Here is a 20,932-nt window from a genome sequence, read left to right on the forward strand (position 1 = left end):
TTGGGATAATCTGTCCGGTATTTGTGCCTCTGCTGATGCAGTGGTATTCTGGTGCCCCAGGCCCCCTCTGGCTCCTGCCAGGGGTCACAGAGGTGGCCTCAAACACCTCCCCTCTCCCCGCCTCTCCTCTCTCCACCACAGACACACAATTGGAAGGAAAAAGCTTGAGGATCTTCTGATATATAAGCAAATAGATGGGGTCATCGCAATAAGTAGGAGGACCCCAGCATAAAATGAAGCCTCTTCCTACATTAAAACCTGGCTGTGGTCAGCACTGAGTTCCCACCCTCAAGTCCCAGGTGAGATGGGCTTCCTGGTAGAAACCGAGTCTCTCAAACACTGGCAGAGTCGGCATCATTCCAGGGAAGTGGGGCATAAAAGCTGTCATTTGGATCCCAGTGTTCCACCTTCGAATTGTCACTGTCACTCATTGACCAGTGACAAAATGTTCCTCACCAACTCCTCCCAATAACCCCTATAAAGTAACTGCTGATTCTTCACTTTACAGCGAGGAAAACTGTGCCTCAGAGAGATTGAGTGACTTGCTCAAGGTCACACAGCAAGGAAGTGCTAGTGCCAGGATCAGGGCATCTGACCCAGCGGCCTGGCTTGTAACCACTCGGCCGTCGTGCTGTTCACACGTGTCACCAGGGTGGCAGACTACCACCTCACAGGTACCCCAGACCACGAGTCCCTCTTTCCCGGGGGGGTGGGGCTTGGGGTTTTCATCGCCTTCCCTGAGGATTATGAGAGGCTTCCCGTTGCTCAGGTCCAGGCTGCTGGGAACAACTGAAAACCTCAGTGGAATGAGGAGGCAGGTGTGGACAAGGGTGGGGATGTAGCAGGAAGTAAAGAAGTAGGCATGGAGGGGCGCCTGGGTGGCTCAGTTGTTTAAGCATCTGACTTCAGCTCAGGTCATGACCTCAAGGTTTGTGAGTTCGAGCCCCACGTCAGGCTCTGTGCTGACAGCTCAGAGCCTGGAGCCTGCTTTGGATTCTGTGTCTCCCTCTCTCTCTGCCCCTCCCCTGCTCTCTCTTTCTCTCTCTCTCTCTCTCTCTCCAAACTAAACATTAAAAAAAAAAAAAAGTCATCATGGAGCAGCTCTTGAGTGGCCTGACGGGCAGTGGGATCTGTCCAAAGCATCTTGTGAACAAAGGAGGTGGCCATGGGGTCGATGTGCGTGGGAATAGTGTATTCATTCTTGTGAGGTCTCTGTTAGGCAAGAGTCTCAAAAGGTGGTTTGCCCGCTGACAAGGTATACACGACTCATCCAATAGACCACGTGTCCATTTCCAAACTGTGCCCTCTGGCTCAGCACCGCAGGGTTTTCCTTCTCTCCCTGTCATACTCGGCTTTGGTTGCCAGTGAGAATCCCCTATTTTCGCCCCCAGATCCTCACTGAGTAGGAGTTAGCCCAGCTTGAGGTCCCAGTGATTAACCCAGTTTCGGTACAGGTGGTAGCAGCCAGGGACCATCTGCCACAGGTAGTAGCGGGCCGCGGGCTCGCTCGGTGCTTTCCTCCCCCAAGATCTCCAGCAGCAGAGCTCCAACACAAGTTGTTGTAGTCAAAAAAGCCATGGAGCCCATGACGTGTTGGTGGACGAGGCTGTGGTGAATGCCAATATCCGTGGGCGTCTTCTCCTTCTGGAGTGGCTTCAGCAGCAGCGACTTCGGCAAGATCTTGCCTGCAAATACCTTCTTGGTGCCTGAGACCTAGATTTCAAAGCACTTGATAAAGCCACCCTTTCCCACAAAGCAACCGCCACACTGCGAGGGTCCACTAGGACCTCCTGGATCTCCTTCACCAGCTGGGCTGCGGCCAAGGCCCCAGGAGCCGAAACTGCTGGGATCCCGGCTTCGCCAGGTTGACTGGGGCTGGCTTCCCTGCAGCTGCCACCGCACTGCTGTTCCCGGAGTTGTTCAGCGGACCTAGTAGGCTCTGAGCTGAGGCTTGGCACTGATCCGCAGCTCCCTGATTCAAACCCAACCGCGGGGGTTCGGGGGGGTGGGGGCAGTGGTTACAAAAGCCTCTTTTATTTTTTTCCATAATTAAGGAGGGAATGGCTCAGGTTCTCCAGGTGCCCTAGGCTGTCCCACTCTGTTCCCCACACCCCACTCCCCCTGGGATCCAGGTCCTGGAATGGGTTTCTTTCCTGGGGCAGAGGGGAAGTGGAGGCAGGTAGAGAAGGTAGCTTTATCAGATTAATTCTGGTAAAATGCTCAGGCTCCCAGCCCGTGCGAGCAAGGTGCCCCAGCCTCTTGTGTACCCAGTGATTTCCAGGCTGGTGGGGGGTTGTTTTTACTCCAAACTCTTGGCCAGCCCTGCATCTCACCCGAGGGCTGTGGTTCGGGGAATGTTTTGATTTGAAATACTCAAGCCTGTGGTGGTAGTTGGAGTTGTGAGACCCTTCTGTGCTAAAAGGAAAAATGAATGGTCTATTTAGAAGCTGCTAACAATTCACAGTATAAAGAACAGGCAACAATTCTGCCGCCGAACTGCAGCTTTCTGAGGGTGCGCCCCAGGGGAGCCGTGCGGCAATCGTGGCCTCAGCTCTGGATATTCCATTTGGAAGACCTCCCACTCGTGGTGGCAATGCTTCCAGAAGATTGTGCCTCCGCCCTGGCTTTCTCAGCGCCTCTCCTCAACCCCTTCCCAGAATACTCTCTTCCTGGGGCCTGTGGTGTTCTTGGGCTCTGAGTAAGACTACTTTTCCAAAACCACACGAACTTTGCTCTGGACAAACAAGGGAAGGGTGGCTGTTTGGAAATGCCTAAAACAGCTGGTCTTGGGCCTGAGTTGTGAGGTTGTACCTCACCATCGCAGACACACAGTTCCCCTGAAGGAGGAGGCTGGCTTTCCTCTCAGGACAAAATGGTGGTCCCTGGAGCCTTGGGTACATTCCAGGGTGGTGTTTCTATCACCACAGCGATGCCTCATCTCACTGCATCCTAGGATCAGAAGAGACGGTGAGACTCATAGGCTCCTCAACCCTCAGCCTAGTTGAAAATTGACCAGTTTACTGAAATGCCAAAGCTTGTTTCAAAAATCAGTGGCAGTTAGCAATGGTATTCATCTAATTTATCAAAATGAATACCTATATAGGTTCAAGTAATCTCAATCAAAATCCTGATAGGCTTTTGTATAGGAATTCACAAACTGATTATAAAATTTATATAGACATGCAAAGGATCTAGGAAAACAATTTCAAAAAAAAAAAAAAAACAAAGTTGTTTTTCAACTTTGAGGGCTTAACATAATGCTACAAAAATAGACAATGTGGTCCTGGACACACACAGAGTATAGACACACAAGTAGAGATAGATTAGTGCAACAGAGTAAGAGTCCAGCTATGGGTCCACACATCTATGGTTAATAAGTTGTGCTGGTATAATCGGACCTCCATATTCATGAAATGAACTTTGACCTTTACTGCAGACCACACACAAAAATGAACTTGAAATGGATCCTAGTACTAAATGCAAGAAAATAGTAAAGCTTCTGAAAGAAAAACAAAGGGTAAAGCTTTTACAGCTTTGGATTAAGTAAAGATATTTAGCCAGAACACAAAAATCATGCATCATCAAAGCAAAAATTGATAAATTAGGCTTCATCAAAAATTTTAAACCCTGCTCTTCAAACGATAGTGGTAAGAAAAATGAAAAGATAAAGCACAGATTGCAATAAAATATGTGTAAAGCATATATCTGATAAGGCTGTATATAATATATGTACACATTTGATAAATATGTTCAACATCAATAGTCACTAGGGAAATACAAATTAAAACCACAATGAAATACCACTACATAGCTACCAGAATGGCTAAAACCAAAATAAATAAATAAATAAATAAATAAATAAATAAAGTTAAATAAATCGACCACACCAAGTGTTGACAAGAGTGTGGAACAATAGGAGCTTCCATACATAGCCAATGGGGGTGCAAAAAATGATATGGCACACACTTGGCAGAATTTTATAAAGATAAGCATCCATTTACCATTTCACTCAACAATCCCATTCTTAGGTATTTATCCAAGAGAAAGGAAAGCATATGTCCACAAAGACTTATACTCTTAATGCTCATAGAAGCTCTATTCAAATCCCCATCAACTGGCAAACAGTTTAACATGTGGTATATCCATATAATGGAATGCTAGTTGGATAACTACTGATAAAGCAACGTGGGTGACTCTTGAAAGTATTACGCTAATTGAAAGACGCAGCAACCTGGGGGGAGTGTCACGCCTGTTTGACGCCCAGAGCCAGCTCTTCTGCCAGCCTCTGGGGCCCCTGGCCCCAACTCCACCACCACCTAGACTGCCATTCTTAGGGAATTAGGAATGGCTCCCTCTCATCCTTGAACAATCTGCACTCTTTCTCAGTAGATGTTGAATTGATTTGGGTAATTACAGTAACAAGATTTCAGGATGCAGGAGAGACCTACTTCAAATACTCAGCGGGGGTGCCTGGGTGGCTCAGTCAGTTAAGCATCCAACTCCTGTTCAAGTCACGATCTCACAGTTGAGCACCAAGTCGGGCTCTGTGCTGACAGTGCGGAGCCTGCTTGGGATTCTCTGTCTCCCTCTCCCTGCCCCTCCCCTGCTCATGCTCTCTCTCTCTCTCTCTCTCTCTCTGTCCTTCTGTCTCTCCCTCTCTCTCAAAAATAAATAAACATTTTAAATACATAAGTAAATAGATAAATAAGTATTCAGCTATTTTCCAGGACAAATTTGTATTACTGATTTTTATAAATGATGAATGTGATCATAATAACTGATCTTTCCCCCACCCATCATGCCCTGAGTTTGTGTGAGTGCAGGGCCCAATGACAAGTGCCAAGGGTGCCAAGGGGTGCCTCCCAGCCCTTGCTCTTAGATCTTATAGGACCTATTTCAATGAATGCTTTCTTAGCCTACACACTCATTCATCCTACAAATATTTATTGAGCACCTACCATAAACCCAAAAGTTGAATTTTAAAGTGTTTTCTCTTCAGCAGACTTAGAGTCAGATCCTAGGTCATGCTGACCTTTGACTGATTAGAACAAATAATTAAGAAAGCATTGTTCGCTTAACTTGGATAATGGCAACGTCTGGTTTTTTAGCTTGACTGACTCATGAGGTAGGTTTGGGTATTTTATCTTTGTTGTTCTCAGTCATTCCAAAAATACCGAATCTATTGTTCGGCAAAGGAATCTCATCTTCTTCCCAAAGCACATTTTTCAGTCTCATTCAGAATGTCAATTATTTGAATCATCATTTTGGGAAGAATGAGGTGTTTGGAAGTGAAGTACTTTATATCAATTCCAATTTATAATTCTTGGGCCAAATCTTTGATTAGTTCTAATTGATCCCGAGGGCTTCGGGAAGGGAAATCATTGCTCCCTCAGGTTATTTGCAGCCCGCTTGACTTTGGTGGGGAATATTTCAGGGTGGAGTCTCTGAGCTGGGAACTGCTGCTGTTTTATATTCGTTGAGCACCGTGAGGAGATGCAGAGAAATCATGATCGCTGATGCCCAAGCCCTTCACGGTGGTGTGGGGCTCTGCTCCTCTTCTGGGCACGTCCATTTCTCCTCTGCCATCTTCAACAATCCTGCGCCAGAGCAGAACAGGTGCAAGACTGAGGGCACAAAGAAGGAAATGTACTCACGGTCAACTGCTAATCGGTAAAGCTTGAATTTAAACCCCAAGACTTCTGACCTCTCATCTCTAAGTTCTCCTTCAACACGATTATCCTCTGCCTCTTCTTTACCTCCAGCCACATTCATAGCCTCGTTGTCCAGGGACTAAAACCAAGCCCAATTCTTCCTCACCCCTAGCTCCCGAGGCCTGCTTGGTGGCACCATGACCTTGACTACCAGCCACCCTGGGCCTTTCAATTTTGCTTCCCACAGCATCTTGGGTTGGTGCTCCGACTTCCAGGCACCTGCTCTATTTGCAGAGAAAGCTTTTTCCTTAACTCAAGCCTGATCATCTGAATGTCTGACTCCCTGAGGGATACTCTAACACAGCCAAGCCTTTGTTTGATTGTGGAGGCTGCCTCCTCTCATATGTATCTGCTCTCTGTCTGGGGCCCCCCACCCGCAGCCTCCCTCGCCTGCACACAATGGAAGACCTGTGTCTTTTACCACCGTGAGGATGTTACAGCGGATGCTAGGGCCGGCTGCCAACATTTGGTGGTGCGGAAGCCTTCCCAGCCTGGCTGGTGTGACTGACAAGGTTGGCATTTGGGTTGATCCTTGGCCACAGGGGCGAGATCCAGCTAGATCACTGGCTCAGGGAAGAGGTGACCTGACTTTTCCCTGAACCCCCCATCCTGTCCAGCAGAATCCTGTTCCTCAGAGATTATGTGTCTCTTCAACTGCCTCGAGAGGCCAAGGCCTAACATAGCAACCAAAAACTTTCTAACTTGGGAAGAATCTTCAATCCTCTTCATCATTTTTCCAAAGAGTCTAATACAAACCAAAGCCATCCATCCATCCATCCATTTTCAATTTATTCTTTCATTCATAAAAATACTTATTGGACTCTTACTGTATTCCTGGCCAATTAATGAAGCTGAGCTGCCTTTTCAGAGTATTCATGTTAGCCGGACCTCAAAAAGCCCATCGTAAATGCTTCCTTAAACCAGATGCCTCTCCTAGCATTTCTATTTTAATTCCATTCGGTAGGACACAGAGCCCTCGAGGGCTCACTGCTCACTGCTGTCTCCGCCATTCAGGCCTTCCCAGGCTGACCGGTACAGCGGCCTCCTCTGTTGGTGCTGTTTCAGATGGGAGGTTAAACACCAGAATCAGAGTTTCTCATTCTCCACTCCTCACTCAGACCGCGCCCCACCCCCACCCCCCACCAAATCCATCAGCCTTTCCAAGCCCATCCCTTCCCACAGGACATCTCTGCCCCCGCTCACCGCGTGCTTCGCAAGCAACCCAGTCTTTCTGTGTCCTGCTACTCAGGCCTTCTAAGCAAGATAGCAAGATTAATCTTCCTACCAAAACACTGTGATGTTGCCTCACACGGACTCTAATATGCATTCATTGTCCACTGCTCTGAGGATGTTTTTCAGTCATTCATCAAGTATTTGTTGAGCACCTACCATATTCCAGTGACTCTGAAAGATCCTGAGGCTATAACAGTGAGCAAAATATAACTGCAGCCTAGATGGAAAGACAAAAACAGACAAGAAGTCAGTGCGATTGGCATTTCATCGGGAGTGTTTCACAGGAGCACCGAGGCTGGCCCGGAGGGATTTGTCAGGAAAGGTTTCCTGAGGCGGGGCAGGTAACCTCAACAAAAACTCCCTTGCCAGCATTCAAGGTCTATTCTTGTCCTCCACTCTAAGAGTGTTTACTTTGACTTTGCCACTCCTGCACCAACTTAAATACCCTGTGTCACCCACCTTCCTCCTTCCTCCTCTATTGTGAATTGTGTGTGGAACTTAAATCCCCGGCTAAATGATAAATGCCAGCAGGGCAGGACCGGCATGCCGTCTTTGAGCCAAGTCCAGCCATGTGGTCCGTACTGCATTGGTCCACATGATGTATTTTTAAAAAGTTTAAATGAGGTACACTGGCGGTCACCGGCCGTGTTATAGCAGGACAATGGGTGTACATTTGCCCACCAAATGGGCACAGTGGAACTGAGGTGGGCCACTTCCGAGCCCGGACCTTAATAATGCTTCACACACTCTCTCCCACGCCTTCTTCCCTCTTCTCCTTGCTGACACCCAGAGGGGGCTGTGGCCTTGCCTTGACCATGACCTGCAGAAGAAATCAACATCCTGGTTCCTTAAGACAATTGTATTGGCTCCCTTTGTTAGAGCAGACTAGCCTTACCCTACCTAATGCAACTGCCAACATGTCAGCTTGCCAGCTTCCAATAGGAAAAAAAAAAAAAAAAACCCTCTAGCAACACCGTGCCTGCACTCCTGCAGGCAGTAGTCAGCAGGAGCTAAGTCCCAGTTTGTGACTTAGGTGCCCCAAGGTGCCCCACGGGACCCTTGCGCTCTTGCTTCTCCGACCCTTCACTCTTTCCCATGAGCTGCCTAATGCTTGCGGACGGTTGTGTTCTCAGAAACATCTGAGCCTCAGAGTAGCATGTGACTCAGGGAGTCTGATACCTGACAAACCACCTGTTTGGTTCTTCTCTCAAGATGTTTTCTGTTGTAAAACCTAAACCAGTAACCTCAAGCCTGGTTTAGAACCTAGATCAAAACCAATGCCTCTTGCCAAAAACAAATATTCTACAATTCCCCTTTTATATTCCTGATATTAAACTAATATTAGCCACCTTACACATAATTGTAAAACTCCGTATAATGCCCTAATGGCAATACAAAGGAGAAATAAAATGAAAATCGCTTACGTTAATTGCGTGTGTTTCAATACATAAAGGTTTGTTGTGATTACTTTAAGAGCCGCACAAAATATCAGATGCTCCCCGGGCAGGAACAGAAGCTCCCGTGAATCTGACAGTTGCGAATGCAGACTGGTACAGGTATGTGAGTCTGGTAACTCAGGTACCACAAGTGGCATTGCCATCAGGGATGTGATTTTTCTAAAAGGTGAACAGCTCTTGGTAAAGTACTCCCACCCACCTCCAAATACAGTCTGTCCTTGATTTCCACAACAGTTGCTTTCCTGGAAAACTTTGTGTATTTGAAAATGTGCAACAAATGCTTTATGAGTAAAATAGAGTTCAGGTTTATGCTCAGATCATCCCAAACACATTCTCCACTCAAACACACACAACGGGCGCCCAGGAGTCATGCAAGACAGAGGATCGTTCTTGGTGGGGGACACCACCCAGAGCCATTCAGCCTGTCTAGCATCTCTGCCCTTTCCCCCATTGAACACTGAGAACATCCCAACCCAACCATTAAGACAACCAAACGCACCCACACATTTCCTAAGGCTCCTTCCAGCAGATGCTTCTTCCCCCATGAGAACCATTGCCTCACTCCAAGAAGACACACAGAGAGGTGAAGGCGATATTAAAGCCCCTCCTAAAGATGACTCAAGTTTTTCCTCTAGCTTGCTGAAAATAAGACATCACCTCATCTCGATGTTCTGCAACTATCTAGACTTGTTAGACATTCGTTCAGGGAGGGAGTTGGCAGTGGTCAGAAAAGACTGTGGGGCCCTCCAGGTTGGGGGCACTCACTTTTCCCTCTGGTTCTGGGGGGAGAGGCCTTACCTCCCAGATTCCGTTTTTAAAAAGGACGTATAAATAAAGCCAGAGGCTGAACTGAAAGCCAATTCTCCCATCCCTCTCATCTCCTGCCTGATAATAGCCTCTCGGAACGAGTCGTATGGAGACATTGACTGACTGCTCCTGAGGGTGCGTTCACCTAAAATGGTGCTCGTGTCATTTTTCCATGTTGCTGTGATGCCAGGCAGCCAAGATGGACACTGTTTCTCAAAAGAACACACCTGTAAATCAGGTTTCACCTGGGCTGGGGTGGAGCCCAAAACCCCAGTCAGCACCCCCACAAATTTAGGAAAACTGAAGGGCTTGAATGCTTGGTTCCTGTGGATCCTTCCAAAAAGACCAGCCTCTCAGCTTCCTCCCCTTGAAGAAACCTCCATTTTCCCTACAGGCCTCTGTGTTGTGTGAACTCTCACATGGCTCCCCAAACGGCCTTGTAGACAAGTGCTTCTATGCTTACAGATGTATGTAAGGAAGGGACAATGACAGAGCGACAGTGAATTAGAAATTCTTCCTGTCAAGACCCCAGGGCCAGGCTGCTCCTCCTTGGCCCTCATATCTTATCCCCCGCTTCCCTGTGCCAGCATCTCCTCTCCCTCATTTCATGCTCTCCCACCACCTAGTTTCCTCCTCAGTCTTAGGCCATTTTTAACTGTCTGACCGGGAAGGATCTGACCTGACAGGACAATTAAATATTAATACCGTGATTGAAGAGTCTGTGTTCAAATCAATTAAAAATACGACTTGTGGAGCTGAGACATTTTCAATCTATTTTTTCTTCCTGTCAGGAAAGCTCTTGCTGTGTAGCCCAGACCCTCAGTGCCCTGGGGCAGGATTGATCCCAGAAGGTGCCCATATCTTCTGCCAGTCACTACCCTCCTTGGACAGGGGCTGGTGAAGGGGCTGATGTGGCCTTTCTCCTACCATGAGGGGCAGGGACCCCATGCACAGACCCCCTCCTCCATCAGAGTCCTCCCCGGGACGAGCTGCCTCCGTCTTTGGGCTCCCATCATGTGCTAGTTCATATCTGATGTTTGTAATTACTTGTTGTGTTTGTGCTGCATTCTAGAATGTGAGGGAACACACTGAGGGCAGGAACCATCCTCCTCGTCTTTCCACACAGATCCCCACCCAGTTTCTGGAAACGGGTACACAAGTAATAAATGTACAAGGAATCAATAAGGCAATGAAATCTGCCACTTTGTTCTACTTCCTTGTTTCCAGTGAAAATCTGTTGAATGACAATATTAATATCTTAATTCTTCTACCCCCTCTCAACTCTGTTTCAGGTGGCATCTGGGTGACAACATAAGCATACCCCGAGAAAGCCCAGGACAAATGAGAATTTATCTCTATAAAGAAGCAGCGTGAGCAGCTACTCCCAGACCCCTGAGATGAGATGATTACCCACCATCAGCCGGTACAGAATTTAGCTATGCGCTTTCTGGAAGCCCAGGCTGAAAGGGAGACATTGTAAGTTATTTTTGTGCCAAAAAGAACACAAACTGGTCAGCAGAGACAAACTTTTCCTGAAACTCTGCAACTCAAGGGGGATTTGTTATGTGAATCCTTACACAGAAATCCTCAAATGGCATTTTGCTCTTCCTCATAGAAGCCACACTCATCCTTGCCACAGGACTTGTGCCTCTGCCTGGAATGTTGGCAACGGAGCTTCTCAACACATGTCTCTCTGCTGAAGTGTCCCCTCAGAGCAGTCATCCCTGCCTCTTCTCCCCCGGGGCTCCCCTGGGCCCAGCACCACACTCTCTTTTTTATTTCTCTGCATTGCACTTACCCTCTGGAACCATCCTATGTATTTGCTTGTTTACTTGCTCTCTGTCTCTCTCACAAGACTGTAAGATTCATGAGGGCAGGGATTTTGTCTGTTTTCTTCATTGCTGTACCCCAAACCCCTGAAGTAGCACTTAGTACCTAGTCAGCACTGAATATGTATTGGCTGAATTATCATTCGAAGACATATCTCAGCCAGGGTTTGGGGCAAGCACAGAAGCATGGTTTTAAAAGGAGATTCTTATGGATGACGCATGAGATAACATGTTCCAGGCTCTTTGCTTTCTTATAACAATTTAATACAGGGATAAAACATGGAGGATCTATATGTGGATAACATTAACAACTTCTTGGGTCTATCATCTGCCTCAAACATCAGTGGGCCTAAATGGGCTTTAACAAATCTTCACTCAAGGTTGGTTCTTTTCACATACCACACACACACACACACACACACACACACACACGTACATATATATATATACATATATATACTTTTTTTTATAGAAAAGCTCCCACCCTGTTGCCCAGGCTGGAGTGCAGTGACTATTCACAGGCATGATCTCACTACTGATTAGCAAAGGAGTTTTGACCTGCTCTGTTGCCAGTGTGGGCTGGTCCGCCCCTCCTTAGGCAACATGGTGGTCATTTGCTCCTAGAAGGTCACCATACTGATGCCAGTCTTAGTGTGGACACCCAATTGACACAGCACACTACAGCCCAGAGCTCCTGGGCTCAAGTGATCCTCCTGCCTCAACCTCCCAAGTAGTTGGGACTACAGGTGCCTACCACTCCCATTCCTAACTGGCCTCTCCAGCAAGTATTCTAGTATAGTCCTTGTTTGTCTAAAGTGAGGGCCTTCTGGGCTACCAGACAATAATGCAAATTCCTATTCACCGGCAAATATTTAAGAGCTGGACTCACAGGGCGCCGGGGTGGCTCAGTTGTTAAACATCTGACTTCGGCTCGGGTCATGATCTCATGGTTCATGGGGTTGTGAGTTCAAGTCCCATATCAGGGGAGCTTGGGCCCCACTTTGGGTGAGCACGAGCCCACATCTGGTGAGCACACGCCCCGCTTTGGGTGAGCCCCGTTTCTTTCTCTCTTTCTCTCTCTCTCTCTCCTACTGCCCTCTCTCTCTGACCCTCATTCACTTGCACCTTCTCTCTCATAAATAAATAAATATTTTTTTTTTTGAGAGTGGACTTAGAGTCTCATCTGCAGAAAAGTCAACCATCTTTAACAGAAACATGGGCTGCAGGAGTAGCTACTGGCAGATCCAGTATATCCAGTAGCAGACAACTGTGAATTACTGTCAAGGGCCCACATAAGACCTGGGGCAAGGTCCTCAAATTCTATATCATCTTCCTTCTCAGTTATCTGCTGTTATATAATACATTACCTCCCCCAAACTTAGCTTAAAATGACAAACATTATTAGCTCACAGTTTCTGTGCGTTGGGAATTTGGGAGCAGTTTAGATGGGTGGTTCTTGTTCAAGGTCTCTGATGGGCTTGCAGTGAAGACATTGTCTGGGAAGCCTCCGTTTTACCGCAGGATCTCTCCATGGGGCCACTTGAGAGTCTGTTCGACATGCTAGCTGGATTCTTCTAGAACAAGCGGTCCAAGAGAAGAACAAAAAGGCAGCCCTAATGCGCTCAATGACCTAATCTTGCTGTCACACACTTTTACTTCCACCATATTCTGTTTGTTGGATGTAAGTCACTAAGTTCAGGCCACACTCAAGTTAAGAGGAATTAAACTCCACCTCTTAAAGGTAGGAGAATCAAACCACTGTACTATCTGATGTGGACAAAATAGCCTCAGCAGGAGAAATGTGTATGACGACCATTACCAACCAGAGAGGTTCTTGATTGTGTGAGAGGGGGCACAATGTACTGAAGAAATCATGGACAATAATTAGACCTTCCAGGACTTAAATCTTAAACCCACCACTTACCAGCTGAATGTATTTGAATTTGAGGAAGACATTTTCCTTCTCAGAACTTTAGTTTTCTTTTGTTTAAAATGGAGATAATGTTACCCAACGTTCTGACATGCTAAGAAAAAATAGAGAAAATGCGTGTCAGTCTCTTTCTGGGCACACAGTCAATATTCATGAAATGACAGGTGTTATTAAATTATGCTGAGACACTTCTGTGAGTCTTTGATTTTTGAAGAATTATGAATTGGTATACTGTATGGTATAAAAAATGGATAAACTGCTTAAAAAATAATTACTTAGGATACACCACCTATTTGGTACTAAATGCTTATCCAATACAGTGATTTTTGTTTGATACTCAGCTCATCCTTCTGGGATATTTATGTATACATGTGTATGTATGTGTGCTCTGTCTAATTCTCCAAAGACTCAAGTGGCTTACAAAAATATCAATTACAAAATGAAGACATTAAAAACAAAATTTTTAAAATGCAAACAGAAACTCAGTAATATGAAAAGTACAAATCAAAAGAAAGGGGAAAATGCTAAATTAAGGGAGGTTAAATAAGATTAAGCTGAGGCAAAAATTTGTCTCCAGGCCAAAATGAAGAAAGAACCATCATCAAGGTCACAAGAAGATACAAAACATTTTTCCTAGAACTTGATTCCGAAAGGAGTGTCTCATGAAGAAGTCATCATAGAGCACAAAGGGATATAGGACCATCCCTATGGGAGGTGTCCAGCGACTTTTATAAACCCATAACATCCCACAAACATGCAAAGGGCATGACCTCAAGACATCACTCAATAATGACAACTCTACAGGGGTCATAACTGCTTGGTACATCTGGAGAAATTAATGGAAGGTGGCCTACATGTCTTCTGGCAATACTTAGCTAGTGTTCAGTGTATTATCAAATGATAATAATCATAATGTGAGTTTTTTGAACACCTGCTAGGGACCAGGCAATAAACTGAGTGCTTTACTTATATGATCTCACTTAATCTTTATAAGACCATGTGAAACAGGTACTGTTTAGCCTCCTTTTGTTGATGGGGAAACTGACAGACACTGGCAAACACAGATAGTGAACAGGAGAGTCAGGATCTAAACCTGAGCAATCCAGAGCCTGACCTCCAACACACCTCACCATGGAGCCTGGAATACTAGGGACCAAGTTGAGAGCAGGTATCAGTAAGGAAGCCTGGGAGGTCCAGGTGAGCCCTCCAATGGCGACTGTGGCCAGGAGGACTGTGGACAGCAGCTCATGCAGTTTGGTTTGAGGGGCCATAGGATAAAAACCAGCATTAACAAAGAAGAGACCCGAGAGTCAGAAGAAACTCCATCACTCTTTATAATTCTGTTGAAAACCATAGTGTTGCTCTAGTTCTGTTCGGTCTGGGACTCACCCAAAACACCACACAGGAGTCTCACCGGCTAGGGGCTAAGGTTGTGGGTCTTAGGTAGATGCTGCCCAAGAAGAAATCCATCACCAAATAAGATTAGCCAAAGCATCAAGATCCATTAGTTTAACAAAGACCTTGGGACATTCTGTGGGCAAGAAGTCCATTCAACATCTTTTTTTTTTTTTCAACGTTTATTTATTTTTGGGACAGAGAGAGACAGAGCATGAACGGGTGAGGGGCAGAGAGAGAGGGAGACACAGAATCAGAAACAGGCTCCAGGCTCTGAGCCATCAGCCCAGAGCCCGATGCAGGGCTCGAACTCACGGATCGCGAGATCGTGACCTGGCTGAAGTCGGACGCTTAACCGACTGCGCCACCCCCATTCAACATCTTTTAATCTGCCATTTCCCAAACTTTGTTGGGACCTGTGTTAACACCCTGCAGGACTAAGCAAAGCCTGGCCCGCCAGGTCTCCAAGATCTCTTCCAGCTCAAGGATTCCAGAGTTTTAGGTCTTCTTTAAAAAACGGAATAGAAGGACAAAGACTTTGAAGTCAGAATACCTAAACTTAATTTCAAGCTCTGCCTCTTGTTACCTGGAATACCCGGGGAAAGTCAGTCTCTCAGAGCTTCAGTCTTCTTCTCTGTAAAATGGGGGATAATGATGGTATCTGTATCATTACACTGCCGTGAGAATCACATTAGGTCATGAATGCATGCTAAAGCAATTTATAAACTGCACACGGCATACTCATACTCATGTATGTAGCTCACGTTAGCTATTACTATTATAAATTAAAAATGAAACAAAACTAGAAATCAAACCTGATCAGTTTGTTATCACCTATTCACCTGCTGGGAACTGCTTTCCTGTGGCCCTGCCTGCTCTTAATACTCCAGAGTAATGACATATATTGTTTAAATAGGGCAAATCCCACAAATTCTCTCTTCCTTCCTTTTTTTCAGATTGATACTTTCTTGTTTAAATCTTTTTTTAACATTTATTTATTTTCGGTAGAGAGAGAGATAGCATGAATGGGGGAGGGGCAGAGAGAGAGGGGGACATAGGATCTGAAGTGGGCTCCGTGCTGACAGCAGAGAGCCTGATGTGGGACTTGAATTCACGAACCTTGAGATCATGACCTGAGCAGAAGTCAGACACCTAACTGAGCCACCCAAGTGCCCCTCAGATTGATACTTTCAATGTCATTTCAATTTAGTATGTGTGTCGGGAAGGGAAGTAAAAAGAAACAAATGATGAGTTCTTCTACACAGCAACCTGCTGGTTGATGAACCCCTCTGGCTGGAGCTTTTCGTTCAGAGCCAAAGGCTGGTGGTCCAATGGGAAACAGAACACAAGACAAAGGGAGACTCTTCGAAGAAATTCCTCAGAGAGAGCTGAATTCCACTACTGCAAATCCAGTACAGACAGTCTTAAGACACAACTCTTCAGCAGAAAAAAAATGGTCCTGGCCTATCCAGCTCTTTTCCTGAATAGAAAGAATGGTGCCTTTTCACACCTCATGATGGTACCTGGTGAGACAGAGTCCTCCTGGCCCAGACGACACTTCCTGTCTTCTGCACATAATAAATAATAATAATTTATGTCAGGAAAAAAGTCACATCCCAAATTCTTCCACCCCGTTTGTTTATTATTCTCCTTGGTCCTTGCCCAAATCATGACTCTTGGCCAGTTCAAAATAATACCTTCTATTTGTGCAGTGCATTTAGTTTTTTTTAAAGAATTGTACTTTTAATGACACAAAGAAGCTGAAGGTTTAATATTGAGTTTGCAGTGATGCAACTTTCTAATTGATTTTCTCTGTAAGAATATTTCAGATTCTGACTGAATCATTGACTTAACGTCAAAGGACGTTCTTGGACAGGCTGGTTCTGAGATTCCTCAGAGGAAGTGTTATAATGGTTATGAAATGCCATAGCCCTCCTCGCAGGGCACAAGGAGGCCCTGTAGGTACACAGTGATTGGTAGCATGAGTGGGAAATGATGGTTTTTCTGCATTTTGTTCGATTTACGGTATAAGAGCAAAATTCCGGGTTCTGCATGTCTAAAATGTCCTGGTTGATGAAATCTCAATTACGACTATTTTTTTTTCCCTTTTGGTTTAGTGGAAAATGAGCATTAGCACCAGGGAGGAAAATGTAACCTGTGAAAATAAAGGAAACCTCATTTCAAATGGATCCCAAAAGCCCTGAAGGGGGAGCTCTCCCCCATGTGCCTACAGAACCACGCACAGAAGAAAGGTAAGAATTATTTCAACGAGGGAGGACATTTTTCACACAGGAATTTTATCTCTTGCTTTTTTCTAAGTTTATTTATTTATTTTAGGTAATCTGTACACCCAAGTGGGTCTCGAACTCAGGGCCCCAAGATCGATGCTCTTCCGACTGAGCCAGCCAGGTGCCCCTCTCCTGATTTTAAGAAAAAGAAGGGGGGTGCTTGTGTGGCTCAGTCGGTTGAGCATCTGACTTCGGCTCAGGTCATGATCTCACAGTTCGTGAGTTCGAGCCCCATGTCAGGCTCTGTGCTGACAGTTCAGAGCCTGGAGCCTGCTTTGGATTCTGTGTCTCCCTCTCTCTGCCCCTTCCCAGCTCATGCTCTGTCTCTCTCTGTCTCTCAAAGATGAATAAATGTTAAAAGAAAGAAAGAAAAGGAAGGAAAATGCCCCCGGCAACAACAAGCACTAACCACCATTTACAGCTAATAGGAAATCACCACAACCTAACTCTTGTTTCTTTTGTTCAAAACAACCCTCCCCAGTTTCCCCCTAAAACCTAATAAAAAGCTGACCTTCCCTTTATCTCGTTGGACTGGCCTGCGGGTCACCATAGCTTTCTCGTCCCAAATTGCAATTCCTCTGCTATTCCCAAATAAACTCATTTTTCATCCTGACTAAAATGGTTCTTTGCTCTGTTTAAACTTAACAAACCTCTCTTCATTTTGCTGAAACCCAGGAAGGCTTTATTATAGCAGCACCTGTCTGGGTAGACCTGGACAAACCCCTCCAAAAGTTTTCATCAGTAAACTGTTCTGAAATGAGCTCTCTGAAGAAACTGCAAAGGCATTGTGTTTCATCATTTCTTCATTTCCCTTCATTGAAGCTCATAGCCTATTTTAAACTGTTTCACCTTAAAAATGACAAAGTAGCCTTTTAGGCATGATATAGCATCCATTATTTTAATTTGTTTGTTAAAAAATAATTTGTCTCTTAAGTGGCATTAAATCTGAGAAAGAATGCTGCTGTGTTTACTGATTTATGTTTATTTTCCAATCTTTACAATTCTGCAACGTGATGATTATTTCCCCATTTTTCAAGTGAAGCACTTCATTATTAGTGTACCAGTAATATCACCTTGGTGTTGAACTTTAGGGCTGTCTGATTCTGAAGCCTCCTGTACGCCAGGCTGACTTTCTCACGGCCAACAGTATAGGAGTGCTGAATTCCAAAACAAAAAGGAACCTCAGAGACCATCTACTAAATAGCGCCATTTTATGGGAGGAACTGGAGCCCAGAGAAGTGAAGTAACTCCCACGCATGGAGTTAATTAGGGGATGAGAGCCATCACTTTTCAGCATCTCCTGACTTGTCGTCTGGGTCTCTTCTGGGTCTCACCATAAGACTCAGTGTGATTTTGTTGGGATCCCCTCACAAAGGAATACATGATAAAAACAGCATTCACCCTAGTAAGATCTGTTTCTACACATAACACTTCTAAATGTGTGGGGTTTCCACACCAAGCAATTCTCCAATTCTACCAATTCTAATTGGTATCCTACAGTTAAACTCCATTCTGACACTACCCAATTAGTGCAGACCCCACTGGTTAAGTTCCACAAGACTGCCCCAACTTCAGACACCAATCACAAGTGGTGGGTCCCGGGTCACCCACACTCCAGTCCAAGTTGGCTACGGATAGGGGGTTCCCATGACCTCTTCTTCCTCAGGCTTGATAATTTGCTATTAGTGGCTCACAGAACTCAGGGAAACACCTTGCTTAGTATTATCAGTTTATTATAAAGGATACTATAAAGGATACAAATAAACAACCAGATGAAGGAGTACATGGGACAGGATCTGGAAGGGCCCTGAGTACAGGAGCTTCTTCTGTTTCCGTGGGGTTTGGGGGTATACCGCACTCCTGGCACATGGATGCATTCACTAATCCAGAAACTTTCTGAACCACATCGTTTAGGATTTTTATAGAGGTTTCATTACTTAGGCATGATTAATTAAATCATTGGTAATTGGTTAATTAACTCAATTCTAGCCTCTCTCCCCTCCCCAGGGTTGGGGCGGGGGGGGAGGGTTGAAAGTTCCAAACCTGTAATCACTGCTTAGTTCCTCTGGCAACTAGCCCTGACCTGAAACCATGTAGGGGTGTACCTTAGGTCACCTCATTAGCATAAACTCAGGTAGGGTTGACAGAAGCTTATTATACATAACAGAAGTTGTCCCTCTCACCCCTGCCACTCTGGAAACACCAAGACTTTTAGAAGCTCTTGTGCCAATAAACCTGGTCATAAACCAAATATACATTTCTTCTATCACGATATCACACACCTCATCTACAGGAAGTTGTGAATATGTGCAAAGAAATGTATGAAAGATGATCTCTAAAACATTAATGGTAGTGATTATCTCCAGATGGTGGGATTTCAGATCCTTTCAATCCTCTTCCTCATACTTCTTTGAGCTTATATATATATATATATATATATATATATATATATATAGCATATATACTTACATGTATATATTTCATGACCAGAATATGCAATAAAGGCAGACACTCAATAACCCTTTGTATGGTCTTTCTAACATTCTCATGTTTATATAACAATACACAAACACGTGTACATATATATAAGGGTGCCAATATTTGCTATACAAAAACACTTTCCCCCATACTTTCTGTAAAGTTTGCTTTTATCACTTAAAAACATATTGTGAAAATCTCTCCAAGTCAATTGGCAAAGCTCAAAGTCATTCTATTTAAAGATTGCATAATATTACAAGGTTGGGAATATGCCATGATTTTACTCAATCCTTCCCCTTTCGATAGGTTCTCATTTTGTTTCGCTTTGTTTTCCAATACAAACAAGGCTGCAGTGAATATCCTTGTACTAGTGGCTTTATTTCTACAGGATAGACTCCCAAGAGTTTAATTGCCAAGTCAACAAGTAGATGAACTTAAAATGTTTAGAGATACTCTCAGAAGGTGCTCTAAGAATGATCATGACATTCTACATTTCCACTAGTAGAAAACTCTCTTCTGATGAATTCCAATGAATTCCCACCAGTAATATAGTCACGGTTTTAATGTTTGCCAGCCTGATGGGTAAGGAGTGCTGTTGCTCTGTTATTCGAATTTGCATTCCCCCAACTCATAACAATAGTCAGTGCTTACATAATACTTTACTCTGCCCTGGGCTTACTATCTGCCATGCACTGTATGGAACATTTTACATAGAGTAGCTCTTAATCCTTATAACGACCCTGTGTGACAGGTATTCTGAGTATCCCCATTTATAAGATGATATAACTAACAGAGGCACAGGAAAGTTCAATAACTTGGTCAAGGCCACACCACAAGCTAGTCTGTCTCTAGAAAAGATTAACCACTCCAGTTGCTACACTAGGCTCCAGTGTTTCATGCATTTATGGATATTTGGAATCGCTTTTCCAAACACTGCGGATTTGTATCTCTTCCCCACTTTCCTACTAAACTGGCTTTTGACTCTTAATTTGAAGAGCTCTTTGATATCATAGGTATTAACTATAGATTCTGTATCTATAATTTTTCTTGCAAATACTTTCCTTTAAATGTATAATTTGTTTTTGATTTTGTTTATGGTATTTTTTACCATGCAAGCAAAAGTTTTAAAAATTTGTGCCATCAAATGACAAAACAAAAACAATTTAGCAACGAGTTTGATGTGCTTTATTCAAGGGAAAACAATCCATGGATTAAGCAAGTACAGTGCCTCACAAGAAGTGGAGCGCTCTTCCTGAGGAATTTTGGGCAGGAGCAAGTTTTAGACAGCATCAGAAAAGAAATTTGGAAACAGCATGCTTAGCTGGAAGCTAGGAGATGTCCTGCAAAGGCTAGTGGGTCCTATTTTCTAGGGTAAAGTAAGCCACATAAAGTTGGAGAATTGTGATTAGTGTGTTAGATTTCCTTGACGGGTGTCTCCCAGAAGTCCAGGCTGACTTAGATTTAAATCTGTGATGTGGGCTGGGCCACTGGGGGCCCCTCCATTTTGTGGATCCCAATATATGAATTTATCTTATCAGTGTCAATAGTTCATATATAGGGGTATATGGCTTCTGGTTTTTCTATCTTAATAAAAATACTCTCCCCAACAGGCAGGTTTTTAATATGCATGCTGAAATTTCTATTTAAACTTTTTATTACTTTAGAGCTTTGTACAATCAAAACTTCCTTTTTTAAAAGTTTATTTTGAGAGAGAGCACGGACACGCACACGCACACGTACGTGCGCCCACAAGCACACGTATGCACATATGCATGTGCCTGCACACGCGCTCAAGGGAGAGAGG

General features: G+C 44.6%; 1 long non-coding RNA gene, 1 other non-coding gene and 1 pseudogene across 2 annotated transcripts; all 3 read right to left on the bottom strand.

Annotated features, from left to right (window-relative positions):
• Positions 1–502: 502 nt before the first annotated feature.
• On the bottom strand, positions 503–2,018 carry LOC112857941 (serine/threonine-protein kinase PLK1 pseudogene; annotated as a pseudogene).
• A 1,046-nt stretch (positions 2,019–3,064) lies between these two features.
• LOC147572636 (uncharacterized) lies at positions 3,065–13,335 on the bottom strand. Its single transcript, XR_015245827.1, has 3 exons — positions 12,962–13,335; positions 7,101–7,161; positions 3,065–5,624 (listed from the first exon to the last, which is right to left on the bottom strand). It is a non-coding gene; the product is annotated as an uncharacterized LOC147572636 (long non-coding RNA).
• LOC147572637 (signal recognition particle RNA) lies at positions 11,505–11,801 on the bottom strand. The gene has a single exon (XR_015246467.1).
• Positions 13,336–20,932: the final 7,597 nt, after the last annotated feature.

Source organism: Puma concolor, chromosome E4 (genome assembly GCF_028749965.1).
Source record: "Puma concolor isolate L17-30 chromosome E4, mPumCon1.1.hap2, whole genome shotgun sequence".
In the NCBI taxonomy this organism is placed as follows: Eukaryota; Metazoa; Chordata; class Mammalia; order Carnivora; family Felidae; genus Puma; species Puma concolor.